The sequence below is a fragment of the Phoca vitulina genome, unplaced genomic scaffold, assembly GCF_004348235.1.
Source record: "Phoca vitulina isolate PV1807 unplaced genomic scaffold, GSC_HSeal_1.0 scaffold53, whole genome shotgun sequence".
Lineage (NCBI taxonomy): Eukaryota > Metazoa > Chordata > Mammalia > Carnivora > Phocidae > Phoca > Phoca vitulina.
In genome coordinates this window covers 12087612-12098921 of record NW_022589756.1, presented here as the reverse complement: position 1 = coordinate 12098921, position 11310 = coordinate 12087612, and the positions used below count along the sequence as shown (strand labels likewise).

Here is an 11310-nt window from a genome sequence, read left to right as displayed (position 1 = left end):
AGAGAGAAAAGGAAAGTACAGTATTTAAAATGATTATGATCAAGAGTATAACTGCTAAGAAAAATTTTATATGGCGATTTGATAACAATCTCACTGTTTGACTTATGGAGATGCTTACTTCAAAACACAACTGCCTGACCAATATTTTGACCTGAACTTTTTCATTAGTTGTTATACTAACCAAATAAGAAGAAGAACAGAATTGTGAATTTTCCTTTTCCTTTTTGAGACATCGATTCAATTCCTCTAGAGGTGGTGCATATATTTCCTTGAGTGATGTAACTTTGGTATGTGACTTAGTAACATCTTTAATGGATTTTATTTACTTTTACAGTGTTAATCTTATCACTATCATTTCACTGGCTAGAATTCTATGCTTAAATATACTACCTAGTATTCAAAGGAACATATGAACACTGATTTCTTAGGACAAATTGTCATATCCATATTATAGCAAAATCCACATTTTTCAGCTCTTTTTAGAATTAGTTTAACACATAATTATAAAAAATCATACAAAATTTATCAATGGGTATGCATAATAAAATGATAGCTAAGAAATGATAGAGTTTAGGTTAGATCACTGGGTTATATTACATCAGAAAAAGCAGTAAATATCAAAAAGCTAAGTATATAACCAAGAAATTAGAAAATAAACCACTGAAGACACACAAACATAGAAAAGGACATGAATTAAAGTGCTATAGGAGTGTTGACAATCCTGACTCCATCTTTGGCCCTCCATCTCGTTCTTGTCCTCTCTTGGGGCTACATGTTCCAGGCCCCTTGGAGATTAATACACACGTACCTTAGAAAAGGCCTGCCCAGGCTGTGATCGGGAAAGGCTTGCTCTGGCCCTCCATAAATTTGTTAAAGATAACACAGTTTCTTGCCTTCCTGACTCACAGATGGTGCCCCAAGATCTAATGAAAGGTCAGCTATCAATTAGGTGCACGTGAACCCTTTGATCTCATTACAATGCCTTCTGCATGTCCCCTTGCTCTATAAAATCTGTGGACTAAGGTCCAAACATAGCTGTGCTGCTCTGTATTGCCATCCGCCTGGTCCCCTCTGTCAGTCAGTTATCCTGAATAAAACTCTGCATAAACTCACCTGCTTCGTGTTGTGGTCTCCAAGTGCCTTCTCAGTAGGGAGCACACTTTCTCCTCCCCCACCTTCTAACAGGGACTGTTAAGAATTAATAGCTTTTAGAGTATGAAAATCTTTGGAGATAGGAAGGAAAAGTGAAAGACAAAGATGAAAAACTATAGGGCAAAAAATGAAGATAAGACAACAGATCCAAGGGAGACTAATACAATGTTGAAAATAATATGGAAACTTAAGATGAGTAAATTTTAAATGTTGAGTGGACGTTTTTTGAAAATATGACAAACACAGAAACCAATTTTGAACACTGAACATGTTATAATATATAAAGGAATTGGATTATTATTATAAAATCTACCCGCACCAAAACCAGCAGCCCCAGTAGGGTTTAGACATGTCTCCAAATACGCAAAGATGAAAAAAATTCCAGATTCAATGAGAATACTTCATATTACTATGTATGACATCATATACCACTTTTTGTGAAACTAGCATAACAGAATGAAACAATCATATAAGGACAGTATGAAAAAAATAAACTTGAAGGGAAAAGTAATTCCTGAGCCTACATAGTACTACAAGATAAATAAAGGCTAAGGGTTATTTTCTTCCCAAGGCAGTCATGAGTACAAAATTATAAAATATAAAATAGTGGTCTGATTCCCTATGTTTTTACCTCCTTAATCGAGTAAATTTTGTTTATATACTTATTTATTTATGAGTTTAGGTAATCTTTTTTTTTTTAAATAGTTGCAGATGTATAAAACTTCCATAAATACTTCAGAGAGTTTTGGTAAATCAAATTCTGCACTCAGTTTCTCCTATTGTTAAATCTTACCTTGCTATCATACCTTTGTCACAAATAATGGAAAATGTTTACACATTAGTATTAACTAATGTCCACACTTGTTCCAAATTTCTTTCATTTGTTTCCAATGTTTTTTTATTTTTTCCTCAGGTTTATGATAGTTCTTTATTCTGATTTTTATTTCATTTTTTTTAAATTTTTTATTTTTTTAATTAACATATTGTTGGGTTTAATGTAGAGCGTGAAATCAGCCATAATACCTAGCTTGCTAAAATGTAACACGGAGGCTGTTGGCTGTGAGGGAAGGTTTCGGAGAAGGGCGTAGGCCTTTGGAATGCCGAGGCCTACGTGACCATGTGATATTAGCAATCATCTTGTGGCACAGGTAGTCTTTTTCAGATTGCTCTGTGTAATATCATTCCCCTCCTCCATTTCTATACTGAATTATTTGGAAAGAAGTCACTCTCTGTAGCACACAGTAAAGAAGTGGGAGTTAAGGACAGAGGGTTGGCATAGAGTATTTGGAATTCTTCTGCTTTAAAAGCTGTTCTCTTCTCCCTCATTTACTTCTCTCTTGAGTCCTTTATTTGTATCAGTATGGGCTGACGTTTATTTTACAATATGTTGTAAATGTACAATATGTTCAGGTTTGACCTTTGAGAGGGCTTTCAGTTAGTTCCTCTGTCCCTTTGACATTCTTTTTGTCTGTTAAGAACTTCCCCATGTTCTGGCGTTACAAGAAGTTTCAAGCTCATATTGCATATTTAAAGCAAAGAGTAAAACATTATTGATTGACAGATAGCATGGGTGTTTTCACAGGAAATCCCAAGGTCTCCTTAAAACACACACACAAAGTAAAACGTATATTTAGGCAGTGGTAAGGCACTATGTAAATTTAGAAAGCAAATTATATTTTTATACCAGCACCAGTTAGTTAGAAAATAAATTACATGCACAATTATATGCACAATATAAAAACACCATAGGTATTTAACCAACTATACGCAATACCTTTCTCTTGGGAACAATAAGTCATTACTGAAATATCTTTAAAAAGAACTAGATAAATGAAGATCTATATCATGTTCATGGATAAAAAGACTCAATATTTCTAAGATAACCATTCTTCCCAAATTGAGGTATAGATTCAATGCAAGCCTCATCACAATTCAATCAGGCTGTGTGTGTGTGTGGTAGGGTGAGTGGTAGGCTGATTTTAAAATTTATGTGGAATTTCAAAGTATCTACAATATCCACAGCAATCTTTGCAAAGTAAAACGTTACTATAGTAACATTACCTGTTTTCAGACTTGCTGCAGTGCTTCAGTAATCAAAACAAGAGAGTACTGGTATAATGTTCAACAGCTAGATCAATAAACAGTGTAATGACTCTGGAAATAGGACAATATTTATATGGTCATTCATTTTTCAATAACAAAAAATGGAGGAAATGAAATCTTTTAAAGAGATGGTGTATATCTCTATAGAATAAAATGGACCTTAACTTCTACTGTATAACATACTAAAGACATTTGAGATAGGCTGTGGACCTTAGTGAAAAACAAAGCTCATAAAAGTTTAGCAAAAAACATGGGAAAATATCTTCATGATGGGAGCACACAAAGATTTCATAAACTACAGAAAAGAAAACATGAAAAATTGATAAATAAGGCTCATCAAAAATAAAAATTTCTCACTGCACAAAGCCACTGCTAAGAAAATGAAACAGAATGGCTACAATTTACAATATTAACAAAAAAGTGGAGTCACCAGAACTTTCAACCATTATTAGTGGGAAAGTGAAAATGGTACAAGTACTGTAGAAAAAGATTTGGCTACTTCTTTTTAAAACTATGATCTAGAGTTTCCTCTCATGTTATGTTCATAGCAATTGAATTAAATGAATTTTTAAAAAAATGCTTAGTTATGATGTTGTGAGAATAAAATAAGGAAAATAAATTAGTGCTGTATAGTCCTTTTCAAAATTTCCGAGATATGCTTTAATTTAAAAAACAAATAAATGTTTGAAAGCTCTTGACTTTTTTTTTTTTTTAAAGATTTTATTTATTTATTTGACAGAGAGAGAGACAGCGAGAGAGGGAACACAAGCAGGGGGAGTGGGAGAGGGAGAAGCAGGCTTCCCTCGGAGCAGGGAGCCCAATGTGGGGCTCGATCCCAGGACCCTGAGATCATGACCTGAGCTGAAGGCAGACGCTTAACGACTGAGCCACCCAGGTGCCCCTAAAGCTCTTGACTATTTAAAACCATCTTAGAGCTAAACCTACATTTTGATATTTAATAATAAAGTACATGCAAATTCATGCAGATAGATAGCACAATTAAATTTCCTGTCATTAAGGAGGACACGTATTGAATGGACACTGGGTGATATACGCAAACAATGAATCATGGAACACTACATCAAAAACTAATGATGTGATGTATGGTGATTAACATAACATAATAAAATAAAAACAATGAAGAAACACATGCAAATTAAAGTACAGTAAAATTCTATTTTTTTTTTCCTTTAAAAAAGAAAAATAACCGCTGGGCAAAGTCAGGAGTCTGTATCCCACTTCTGGTGTCAGCTTAAGGCTCTGTGCCTGTTTGTCCTGATGTCCGGCTTTAGGCCAGCTGTCTGTGCCCAGTGACATGGGCTTTATGGTTTGCCTGATCTCCACTTTGATCTATTTGTTGTTTAGACCTCCTGGCTTGTATGTTAGTCCGCCTTATCACCAGCCCCAGGGCTATGGACTTTGATTTACAGTTTACAGTAATGAACTGATTTGGAGTTCAAATCAGGTGTGAAGCCTCCTGATCCAGTCATCTATGCTCCTTTGATGTAAATCTTGGCAACTAAGGTCTATTTATTCTCCTATTGACTAAGTGTGCTAGAACACTAGCCAAATGAAATTAATTCTATACTCCTAAATTCTGTCTAAAAAGCAAAAATACTACCCTGCCTTTTATCTTTTCAAGGAATTAAAAAAATAAATGTCTAATATTTCTACTAATAAATAAATAAATAATAATTAAATAAATTTCCTGTCAAACTCATGCCCACAATATTCAGATAAGCTATATTTATAATAGAACACATGCAAAGGCTAAAAGACATTGGCTAAAACTTGAGTTTTTCCTTTTATTCTTCCTTACCTAAAATTAGGAAATCTCTACAAATTTATAAAATTTCTTAAATCAAAACTAAATCTCTAAATATTTATAAAAACCAAAGTAAAATCACTGGAGTAATTAATTACAACTCTTCATATCTGAATCAGAAATCCTTTTCCAGAAATTGTCATAAGGATGTTTATTATTTGCAAGTAAATGGAGAAAGATAAGTAACAGCAAAGTAAAATAGTGGATTCTCATAAGAGGCTAGTTTGTTGTTGGTGTTGCTAGATAAAATAGGTCATAAATCCTACTGATCTGAACAGAGCTTTTACATTTAACAGGATATTGTTCTATTTAGAACTAACCTGAATTACCATTACTTACTTTATTACAGCTTTCTAAATCTTCGAACGCTATTACTAAATAAAGCTTTATATTATGAACTGTACTGTGAAAAACATACAGTTTTTAAGAAGTAACTTTTTTCATCCTTGCTTCAATATATTTAAATAAGGCATCACCAAATATGTCTCTTCAAAATGTTTTTAACCCAACGAATAATAGTTGTGAGTTAATATGAGGATTTTTCTTATCTGGTATTTCATTAAGGATTATACCTTAATATTTCAAACTGATATTTAAAAAAAAGAAAATCCCAGTGCATTAAATGATGGCATATTCTATTCCTACACTCACTAATTACTTACTTCCTTTCTCTTTTTTATATCTTGGACATAAACTAAATGTTTTAGGTAGTTAATTATATATATATGTTATAATATTAATATTGCATATTAGTACATATGTATTTATATACTTCCATCAAGACTCAGTAAATTAATGAATTCAAAACTTTGTAATTAAATTAATTTTTGGTATATTTAAAAATTGGTTAACTTAAGTTGGAAATTTCAAAACCTGGAAAATTAAAAATTATTTAAATATTATTGGAAAAGAATTTTCATAAAAGTATTTTATTTGGTAACATTTTCCAAGTATTTCATTTTCCCTTTTAAATTGGCAACAGTAAATTAACAAAATCACTGTGAAGAATTCACATTAAATTGATTTACTCAAAGCATCAAAGAGGTAAATCTCAAAAGTTGATGGTTTGGGCTCACTTCAGCAACACATGGCTAAAAGTGGAAGAATATTGAGAAGTTGAGCATGGCTCCTTTTCAGGGATGACACACAAATTCATGAAGCATTCCTTATTAAATGAACAAAAGAGTTGATGATTCATCTGCTTCTTCCTATCTAAATGATGTAAGAGGGCAATATCCTAACTTCAGCTACCCTGAAGAGAAATCAAATGACTTAAGAAATAAACATTTAAAATTGAATCTTTAAATCAAATATACTGGAACAATTTCCAGTAAAATAAATTAGACCAATATTGGGAACATTTGGAACCTACTCATCAATTCTTCAAAGTATCTTCTAATAAGCAACTATTGCTGCATTTCTGCCACTTACCACAGAAATCCACCAAGGACTAACAAAATAACACTGCCAAAGTACTTGCCATTGACAAAAAAAAATCTCCCCCTTGTCTCTATTAGCATTATATTGTAAACAGGGGGATGCACATGAAAAGACAGAGCCAAACCATTAAAAAAAAATTAAAAACCGACTGAAACTGGCGTTCTAAATCTACACTAGATACTTTATTTCAGTATTCCCTGGCACTGTTGGAATATTTATTTTATTAAAGCATTTTAAAATTTAACCTCTTATCCAGTCAAACTTACACATCATAAAATTCCCTCATTGTAGGTCTACATACATTTTTTTTTTTTAGTAAATTTATGGAGCTGTGCAGTTATGACTACGATCCAGTTTTAGAATACTCCCATTATCTCAAAAAGCTCTCAAACACTATGTGAAGTTTATTCTGTTCTGACCTCCTTCCACGGCAACCACTGACTCTAAAATTACCTTTGCTTGTCATTTCATATTATGTAATCCTATTATATGTGGCCATTTGTTTATGGTTTCTTTCATTTAAAAATAACATTTTTGAGATTTATATTGTAAAATGTATTAGCAGTTCATTCATTTTTTTACTAGTGAATTGCATTCCACTGTACAGATAGATGTACCATATGTTGGTTATTCATTCACTGGTTCATAAACAATACATCACTTCCAGGTTTTGGCTAGTGTTTATAATTCCTCCAAAAATTTCAAGTATATGTCTTTGTGTGAACACATTTTTATTTTTCTTAGTTCTTACAGTAAGTTTATGTGTAACTTTTAAAAAAACTATCACACTAATTTCCCTAAGTGTCTGTAATACATTCTATTCCCACAAGTAATGTGGGGTAGTTCCAGTACTTCACATCTTTACCCACACTAAATATTTTCTTTTTTATTATAGCATTTCTAGTGGATTTAGTGATATTTCTTTGTGGTTTTCATTCGCATTTCCCTAATGAATAACAATGCTAAGAACCTTTTCAATTTCCTGCGAGCCATTCGTATACCTTCTTCACTACATTGTCTGTAAAAATGTCTTTTTCTGGGGGCGCCTGGGTGGCTCAGTCGTTAAGCGTCTGCCTTCGGCTCAGGTCATGATCCCAGGGTCCTGGGGTCGAGCCCCGCATCGGGCTCCCCACTCAGCGGAGAGCCTGCTTCTCCCTCTCCCACTCCCCCTGCTTGTGTTCCCTCTCTCTCTGTGTCTCTGTCAAAAAAGTAAATAAAATCTTTAAAAAATAAAAATAAAAAAAATTTTAAAAAGTCTTTTTCTGGGTTTTTTGTTGGATTTTTGTCTTCTTATTAACGAGTCTTAAGAATTCTTCATATATTTTGAATCCAGTCTTTTAGAGATGTATGATTAGCACATTTTCTTCCAGTCTGTAGGTTTTCTCTTTAATGGTTTCTTTTAAAGCACATAGCTTTTCATTTTGATGAACCTATTTTTTTTTTCCTTCTATGAGTTATGCTTCTGCCTTCATTTCTAAAACCATTTGCCCAAATGAAGGTCACACAGATTTTCTCCCCTGTTTTCTCTTAGAAGTCAAAGTAGATTTTTTTCTTACATTTATGTCTACAATCTCATTTTGAGTTAGTTGTCAGATGGCATGAGGTAAGAGTTTAAGTTCTTTTTTTTTTTTTCCATGCACATGGCTAGCCAGTTGTCCAAACAAAAATTATAGAAAATACATGTCTATGTCCCCTAGAATTAGCTGGGCATATTGTTGGAAAAGTTGAACATTTATGTAAGGATTAATGAATTTATCAAGTCTATCTGAATGAGCCTACATCCATCTTTTCTCTTTTATTCTGATCATTTGCTAAAGTTTGTCATTTTTGTTAATCTGTTTAAATTACCAACTTCTAATTTCATTGATTTTTCTATTTTTTCTGTCTTCTATTTCATTGATTTATGCTTTCATCTTAATTATCTTCTTTCTTCAGCTTGGTTTATGCTTAGCTTGTTCTTCTTTTGCTTTTTTTTAAAATATAGGTTATTGACAAAATCTATTTTCAACTAAGCACTAATTTAGGTGCATCCTATAAAACTTATACATTGGCTTGTTTGTTTTTTAATTCAATTTCACTCAGTTCAAAATCTTTTCTGATACCCTTTTGCGTTTTGCTTTTGAACCATGCGGTTGCTTAGAAGTGTGTGGTTTGTTTCCAAATATTGTGATGATCATCTATCATTAGTAGGTTTTACAGTTAAATATATGAATAAGTGGGCTTGTATAGGATGTCATTATTAAGTTCCTTTTTACATCTGCTTATTAAAAAGGATATATTCCTAATATATATTTGAATAGTTCCCTTTTTATTTGAAAATTTATGTAATTTTATGGGGCTCCTGAGTGGCTCATTCAGTTAAGCATCCAACTCTTGATTTCAGCTCAGGTCGTGATCTCAGGGTCATGAGATCGAGCCTCGCATTGGGTTCCCATGGAGCCTACTTAAGATTCTCTCTTTCTCTCTCCTTCTGCCCCTCCCCCCTCTAAAAAAAGAAAGTTCTTTAACAAATAAAAATTGCTAAAATTTATTTTTCCATATCTTTAACTAAATGATTTACAAATCAGCAATGCGAAATATGGAAGACTGATCTATCTTTCCTTGTTGGGTAAATATATTTCTCCTTTCTTCACACATTCACCCCCTATAGACAGACACATACAAATGTTTAAGCTATTTGTTCTTTAGATCAATTACAGGGTTTCATATATAGTAATTGATTTTGTACAAATATAAAAGTTAATTGCACTATCAGGACAAGGAAGACCATCTTTCCCAAATCTTCTAATAACACAAGAGAAAGTATTTTCCTCACAATTTTGTTTCATTTGTGCTGTGAATATCCTTAAAAGGTATGTTGCTAATGAACATCTATTGAGTATCCATTCTGTAGTCAACGTAAGACTAAGCAATAGTTCAATACAAATAATGGTCTATTACTTCTCAGCTTCCTGTTACTTTTATCTGGGTATCTTCGACTATGATTTACATTTATTCAACTACTGAATTGCATCCAGTTGGATATAATACCCCACAGATTTTCATGCCCAATATTATTCCTACTTCTGCTTTCAGATATTTGGCATTCAGAGACTGTAAAGCTTAACTCTTTAGAGACTTCCAGCTATAAATATTTAGCTGTTTGAACAGTTTCTGCCTATCTAGGAGTAAAATACAAAGCATCAGGTAATCAGACCTTTCTCCTTGCTCTCTTCTCAATCTAAAAGAAAAAGGAGGTGTGCCTGGTTGGCTCAGTCCATAGAGTATGGGACTTTTGATCTCAGGATTGTGAGTTTGAGCCCCATGTTGGGTAGAGAGATTACTTAGAAATAAAATCTTAAAAAGAAAGAAAGAAAAGAAAATGACTATACTGAAGATTCAGGCAGCCCATTATTCCTTAATGGGTAGAGGGCTACTTTGGGTGTCCATGAGTTGTCTTTATTTACAATTTTTAAGAAAAATTTTTTGGATTTTTCTCAGCTCTTTTGTACCGTATTTACAGATCTTACAATAATGCAGTTATAGCTAGGTCAACAAGAGTTTCAATTGGCCTGATTTAAAATGCAAGATATTTGGGCCTGACAATGGTTTCTGGAACTGAATTTATGAACTTTGACTCTAACTTTCATTGTTTTTAGATCAGAGATCGTCACTGTGGATTACCTCTTGATTGGTATGGAAGCTTATAATTGCAGCAGTTCTTTGGAATCCTTTCATCAAAGGTACTCATGCAGAGACTTAAAATACATCCCAAACCATCTATCTGAAAATCTGCATACAGATTATTTTCTGCCTCAATTAAAGTCCAGCTCAGATGGCTAATGTTCTTTGAGTCAGCTGTGAAATGGTTAACCCTCTACCATACACACAAAATGACAAGGCATCCTTTTAAAATTCTGCTCCTGAAAAATAAAATAAATAAATAAATAAAATAAAATAATTCTATTTCTGCTTAGCTAAACACCTGCATCTCAGGTGCAGTAATTTGCACTCAGAAGTGTTGGTTTATTCTTCTCTAACTAGACAATTTGTATGTGTGTTTTCAGTGATTAGTGGTTCTTATTTTTTATTATTTTCTAATTAACACATTTTATTTTAGTCTAAATAATAACAGTGATTTAATTGGCTGATCCCTTAACATTCTTGTTCAAAACATTTTAGTCGATGTACCAGCTTTTGGCAATGTCTCATTTAGGGTGAGAGTTTTGGTTATATAACTAGAAAAGTCAGGAGAAGGGCAAGTCCTTCAGAGGGTAACAGACACTGAAATTACAGTTTTCATGGACACTTCATCAAGCTGTTTATTGCAAATCCTAAACTTATAAACTTCTCATGATAACTTGGAAGATAAATGGTCCCAGAGGAGTAACAGAAACTTCTGGACTATGCAGGTTGTCACTCACTTCTCAAAATAAGGAAGATCTTTTTTTTTTTTTTTTTTTTTTTATAAGGAAGATCTTTTATTGGAAATTCTTCTAATGTCACATTTCTGGATTCCGAATACCTTAATCAGATTCCCTAGAATCATATCCTGGGATGGGGAATCAGCTTTAGATTTATGGGCTTTAGATCAAGGGCTTTAGAATAATGATCTTCTGACAGAAAAGTGTTAAGAAAGAGAGGAAACCGGATAGGGAAGGGGACAGTTCTAAGGAAGAATGTGTTTTTGCTAGAATGCAATGTGAGCTCATCCACACAGGTATTTCTGGAACATGAATGTTACCACTGAGTACATTTCATGTTGAGGCTGGAGGAATGGCCTTTTGTTCACCCAGCTCAGTAGCTCAGCA

The 11310-nt window shown here is 33.1% G+C and overlaps 1 non-coding gene across 1 annotated transcript; it reads left to right on the top strand.

The window, feature by feature from the left end:
- The first annotated feature begins 6150 nt into the window (after positions 1-6150).
- LOC116622685 lies at positions 6151-6254 on the top strand. The gene has a single exon (XR_004297606.1). It is a non-coding gene; the product is annotated as a U6 spliceosomal RNA (small nuclear RNA).
- The last annotated feature ends 5056 nt before the right edge of the window (positions 6255-11310 follow it).